General features: G+C 41.0%; 1 long non-coding RNA gene across 1 annotated transcript; it reads left to right on the top strand.

Moving 5' to 3' along the window:
• Positions 1–2,215: 2,215 nt before the first annotated feature.
• On the top strand, positions 2,216–5,953 carry LOC148686770 (uncharacterized). Its single transcript, XR_015948002.1, has 2 exons — positions 2,216–3,460; positions 5,185–5,953. It is a non-coding gene; the product is annotated as an uncharacterized LOC148686770 (long non-coding RNA).
• Positions 5,954–6,737: the final 784 nt, after the last annotated feature.

Consider the following 6,737-nt stretch of genomic DNA (forward strand, 5'->3'; position numbering starts at 1 on the left):
CTCTGAATGCCCAAAGGTCCTTTGGACTCGAGTTCTTAAAATAGCGGCTCACATGACAAAATGAAAGGACTTTCAAATGAAATTTGCAATTTGGCACAGGAACCTGCTGCTCAAAGGAAGGGGAGTTGTTCGTTTTAAAATCACAGGTCATGGAAGAGTATAGTAGCTCTTTCGATACTGGTCCTAGTCTTCAGTGTAGAGCAGGGATTCCCAAACTTGGGTCTCCACTGGTTTTTGGACTACAGTTCCCAGCATCCCTGACCTCTGGTTCTCCTAGCTAGGGAATGTGGGAGTTGTATTCAAAAAACAGCTGGAGACCCAAGTTTGGGAAACCCTGGTTTAGAGTGAGAATCCTAACAAATCCAAATGGAATTACCTTAATAACAATAAGATGCATGCTGTTAGAAAGATGAAGCACGGTATCCAATTAACACATCCCATCAGTGCAAGTACAGTGAGACCTCGACTTACGAGCTCCTCGACATCCAACATTTTCGACTTACGAGCGAAAAAAGTGACCGCACGCTTACGATTTTTTTGACATCCGAACAAAAAACCCGTTCGCGGCTAGATGCGGTTTCCTCAACTTGCGAGTTTTTAGATGAGGTTTCCTCGACTTACGAATTTTTCCATTTCCAATGCATTCCTATGGGAAACCGCTTTTCCTATGGGAAACTCGACTTACAAAGTTTTCGACCTACGAGTGTGCATTCGGAACGGATTAAATTTGTAAGTTGAGGTCCCATTGTACCTGTATTTATGCTTGTGCAGTCAAATTTCCCTCCCTCTCCTCCCTTTGCACACAGCCCACACCCTCTCCAAATCAACTCTGGAGTGTTGGGAAGAATCCAGAACACATTCAGGGAGCATGATGGAAAGGGGGAGGGAATTCCATTGTGCAAGTGTAAATCCTTGTGTTATGTGAATTACTTGGCGCTACATTGGATACAACCCTAAGTTCCTTGTGGCAAGACCTATTGAGGATAACAGTTCGCTATACTGGATGCAGGCAATCGACTTTGTCTGTGACAGCGGCAGCTGAAATAAGTTACACTGCAAGATGTGCCAAGTTAACTTTGAGAGACAAGAAAATGATAGTTCAAAATGAAGAAGAAAAAAACTGGATCACTAAACGTGTGAATGCATATTACAGTTCATTTGGAGGTGATTTGCCCTTTGAAGCCTGCATACTGCCTTTAATTGGAAGTTATGAGAAATGCAATCAAATTGTTGATTCAGGTAGGTAGCTGTGTTGGTCTGACGCAGTTGAAATAAGTAAAAAATTGTCCACTAGCACCTTAGAGACCAGCTACGTTTGTTCTGGGTATAAGCTTTCATGAGCATGCACACTTCTTCAGATACTTCTTCTGTTTCAGTGTATCTGAAAAAGTGTGCATGCACACAAAAGCTTATATCCAGAACAAACTTAGTTGGTCTCTAAGGTGCTACTGGGCAATTTTTTTTATTTATTGCTATCAAATTGGTTACTTTTCCAGTTCCACAGCTTGGTGCACATAATTGAAGAGTAATATAGAAAACTCTCAGTAAGTCAATGTGCACTATTTGGTGTACAGATTTTTTGCGCATAAGAGGAAGGCAATGGATAGGAATACAGGAAAATGCCTTATAATGCAGTTGAGCAATGTTGAGGTGAGTGATGTTGGCTGGGAGTCCAACGGCATTTGAAGGTCAACATGCTCCCCATCCCTGGTTGAAACCAACCAAAGAAAAATTCCAGCTTGTGACTCAGGTTGGCTGTTCTTTTATCTCTTGCAGACTTGGGGCTTGATAAGATCGTCAAGGCAAGTCAAATGCACCAGGAGTTGGAAATTCTTGCCGCAGTGGGTCAGAATCTTATCCTGGGCCAACTTTGACAGGTGAGTGGGGCAACCCACCTGTCAATCACCTGATGTCATGATGATGGTCTCAGTTGCTTCACAGAAACACACAAAAGTGGGTTGTTATTTCTTCCTATTGTTCCGTTTATGAGTTGCTTCTCCTAAAATATCTCAAAACAATTTCACAATAAAAGGATCAACCATAGAAACCATTGCACAGGTTCGCGTGCATACACATTTTTTTTTATAAAAAAACCTCAATTAGAAACACTTTCATATGTAAAAAGGGTTTTAAACCCAATGCAGAAACAGAATAGGAGAAACGTCTCTACTTAAAAAGCTCATTGAAAAGAAATACGAATGTTTCCTCTTTTTTTGCAAATAAAATTCTTTATTTGTTTACTTTCAAACATTACAAATCATATAATCACAAACAAAAAAGGATAAGAATTAAATAAAAACATTACAAATCATATAAACACAAACAAAAAATAAGGATGAAACAGAAATGGAGACAAAACAAGAGCAAAATGTAAAAAGTAACTTTTACATGCACAAAAAAAAGAAAAAATGAAATAAAATCTCCTCTAATAACATCAAATCAAATCAAAATATACCTCTTTTCAGCATCCTACCACCCTCCCCTCCACCCACCCTAAGTGATTACAAACTTCCAGCCATTTTTGTCTTCCACCTTTCATTTTCTGTCATGCGTCTGTATACCTGATTTCTTTTTTTCTCAATTGAAAAAAAACAACCTTTTATTTCTGAGTCTTCATATGCCTTCTGCAAGAGAGGCGTTTTCCACCATTGTAGCTAAACAATTTCTAATTTCCCCCCCAATCTTTATCTCTTTTATCCTCTTTTATCCCTTTAACTTCTGCCATTTTTGTCGCAGAATTATAATATATTAGCATTTTATTTTGCCAGTCCTCTTTGCTTGGTATCTTTTTGCTCTTCCAATTTTTTCCAATTAATATCCTGGCTGCTGACATTGCATACATTACAATATTTCTATCTTTTGGCTGAATTTCATCATGGAGCATCCCAAGGAGAAATAATTCAGGGTTCTTTTTGAAGGAATACTTAAGTATTTCTGGGGGGGAAATATATATGAGTGTTTCCAACAGGTGCTGAAAAGGCAGCAAAGAATGTGCCTGTCTAATACGAGGGCATTCCAAAGGAATTCTACCATGCTAAAGGCCCAATTCTTATATCATACAGAATGGACCTCCAGATGACATTTGCAGGAGGCCCTCCCTCAGATGCACTGATCAGCTGGGCATATAAGGGCTGTAGATCTGCTGGGTATATATCCTGTTAGAACAGCAACGTGCCATTCTGCTGACAGCAAGGCACTTCAGCTTCCGTTTTGTGCATGTCAAGAACAGCCATCCTTATTGGTGCATTGTAATCTGTGGTGGGTGGGTGGAACGGTTGTAGCTAGAACGTAAAAGGATCGCATAGTTGCTTCTGGGAACGTTGAGAGGGGGGGGTGAGGTGAGTGAAGCGACATCAGAAGACATTCTCACCGAGCTGCCGCCTGAGCGTCAAGGTACTGCAGCACTCACAAAGGAGGTCAATCATTACGCAAGAGAGTGCACTGCACTCAAGCAGAACAGGTGAATTGTTTTTACAAAGCCCTGGGAGCTGTGGAGATAAATGGAATCGGAGGGGAATAGCAATAAGCAGGGCCGGATTTAGGTTTGACGAGGCCCTAAGCTACTGAAGGTAATGGGGCCCTTTAAATGTCCAGCTGTCCTTTGTCAACAACAAATTGTTACTGTTTTTTGTGTTGAATATATGCTATATGGTAATTTATGAACCTAATAGGTATCTAAAGCCATTTGCACATAACAAAATACCTATTGAGATAGAAATGAGCAAACCAGTGATATTTCAGGGAGCAGGCTAGCAGGCGGGGTCCATTACTTACATCATAGGAGCCTAAAGGTAAAGGTAAAGGGACCCCTGACCATTAGGTCTAGTTGTGACCGACTCTGGGGTTGCGCGCTCATCTCGCATTATTGGCCGAGGGAGCCGGCGTACAGCTTCCAGGTCATGTGGCCAGCATGACAAAGCCGCTTCTGGCAAACCAGAGCAGCACATGGAAACGCCATTTACCTTCCCGCTGTAGCGGTCCCTATTTATCTACTTGCATTTTGACGTGCTTTCGAACTGCTAGGTTGGCAGGAGCTGGGACCAAGCAACGGGAGCTCACCCCGTCACAGGGATTCGAACCGCCGACCTTCTGATCAGCAAGCCCTAGGCTCAGTGGTTTAACCACAGCGCCACCTGGGTCACAAGTGTAGGAGCCTACACAACACAAAACACGGTTGCTGTAGGTAGACAATATTTTATTTGTTTTTTATCTTACATTTTGGACAAAGCGGTTCAGATGGTTCCAGCGGGATTGCATTTTCATTTCATTGCAAAGCAACAGCATCTCATAGAGGCGAAAATCATGTCCCAGATCTTGGGGTGTGGCACAGACTATCACAGTTTATGGGAGATATCGCTAGTGTGACATAAAAAAATAAATGAAAACTAAAAGGAATGACAGTCATCCCTATCTGAGCTTTTCTGGGGTAGTTATATAGTTGCTTTGTGACATTCTAATTTAGCAGGTTTGTTTGCTAGGAAAGCTAAAGAAGAACTGCAAGAGCTTAACTAATAAAATTAGCAATTAAAAAACCCAATTAAAACATGATGTTAACACCAGTTTAAAATATGCCCTCAAACCTCATCTGCTAAATAACTATGAAGTGTTAACCTCTATTTGCAGATAATGCAGGTATATATTAATGGGAGGGAGGAGTTGTAACCAGCGAGGTCAAAGAGAAATGTAGTGCAAAATGTACAAACTGTGACAATTCATTTTCTTCTGACCTCACTGCTTACTGCTTACAACCCCCACTCCAATACTGTATGTGTATATGTCTGCAATTGAGGATAATACTTCGGGCAGCTGGTGAAGTGGACTTTAGCCCATGAAAGCAGATGCCATAATGAATTAGTTAGTCTTGAAAGTGCCACAAGACAGTTTATTGTTTTTGCTGCAACGCTGCCTAATATGATCACCCCTCTGGAAATTGTTGCATTTAAAACATAAACCAAGAAAACCCTTAATAAAACAATTTAAAAAAAAACATAAGTAACATGTCTGTTTATTTTAAACTGCAGCTTTATGGAGGAATTGTTTTAAATTCAACTTAAATTCTAAACAGATCTTGTATGGAAATAGATCTTCAGTACACATTTGAGAACTGCCAACATTTGTCTTCATTATTTGGCCTCTTCATATAGATGAAACATCAGCCTATTATCTCTGCTCTCTGACACCTAGGGAGAAAAAATGAGGACATGAAACAACAGACCCAAGACCGCTGTAAAAGAAATAAATAAAAGAGAGTCATGGTGAAGGGAGGAAGGTTGGGTGCATCTTAAATCCTAGTGGACCAAATTCATGGTCAGTAGAATTTGAAAATAGCTGGATAAAGACTGAGCATTATCAGTGACTGGTGAGTTGAGGCTGTAACACACACACACACCCCGCCCCTAACTTGGCATTTTTGAAGAATGGCAAGCTAGAACACTAGCTGTTTACATTACTGCAGAAATAAGAACTGAAAACTCCCCAATTCTGACACAACTGAAATCTGTATTTCAGGTATATATCAGGCACCTGCATGACATTTTGAACACAACATCTCCCAACTCATGTTTTTTCTCTGTTCAGCTTGTTTTCCCCTCAGAACATCCAACGTTATGGAATGCCTGCACAATTCCCCCAAGTCACTAGTGCTCTACACATTCCCTTCCCTATGCTCTGTATCGCTTCTCAAGAAATCAACTCTTATCACTTCAACCTTTCCCTTTCCATACAGAAGTGTCTTAATGTAATCTATCATGTTGGGGGGCAGTGAGGGGGTAAAGGATTATTTAACCCTCACCCCTATAATGGTCCCATTGAACACCCCACCCCCCAACATTTGGGACTGAAGAAATTAGGACTACTCACTTGGCTGAAGCAGTACTTTTTTTGGAAAATATATATATATCTGAGGTGCCAGTACTACAGTATTGATAAAAGTGATGCGGGTGGTGGCACAAAATGGCTGCCATGTGCAGCAAAAGGAAAAAAAAAAGAGGTGCCAATATTCTGTACCATGAGTTTAGTCACACCGAAAAGGAAAAAGGAAAAAGAATAAAATTACTATTCCAGCTGAAAACAGACCAGCTGCTGTTAAAATGATGATGTCTAGAAGCACCCTATTTGGGAAGCAGGATCATAGAGTTGGAAGGGACCACAAGAGTCATCTAGTCATCTAACATAACCCCCTGCAATGCAGGAATCTTTTGCCCAGTGTGAGATTCAAACCCACAACTCTGAGATTGAGAGTCTCCTTCTCTACCAACTGAGCTACCCCAGGCCGGTGAACGAAGATTTGCTTCACAGAGCCCCAGAGATAGGGCGAAATGAGACCGACTCCTAAAAAGCCAATCGAAGATGCCTGCCTATTTTATTATCCACAGAGGTGCCTGAGTAATGGAGTGTCACAGTAAACAGACAAACATGTTTAGTATCTTCTGTTCTTGTACAGCAGCAATCTGCTCCCTTCCCATCTGCCTGGGACTCAAATTGATTTGTTTTTCTGCAGAAGCCTTCCTCTCCAAAGATAGAGAAAAAGATATATGAGCTTACTTTAGCAAGGAGAGCTTGACCATCAAACACAAAGCCAGTTAAGGACTCTTGTCTGCCTCCTGTTGCTGGGCGGGAAAGGTTGTTCAAGGCAACAAGCCTTTCCTGGACAAAAATCACAGCACTGTGATGGACTCAGAGGTAATATGCTCAGATTCAGGGTTTTAAAAATGAAATAAAAATAAAAATGTGGAGAT

The sequence above is a fragment of the Zootoca vivipara genome, chromosome 2 (genome assembly GCF_965207765.1).
Source record: "Zootoca vivipara chromosome 2, rZooViv2.hap1.1, whole genome shotgun sequence".
Lineage (NCBI taxonomy): Eukaryota > Metazoa > Chordata > Lepidosauria > Squamata > Lacertidae > Zootoca > Zootoca vivipara.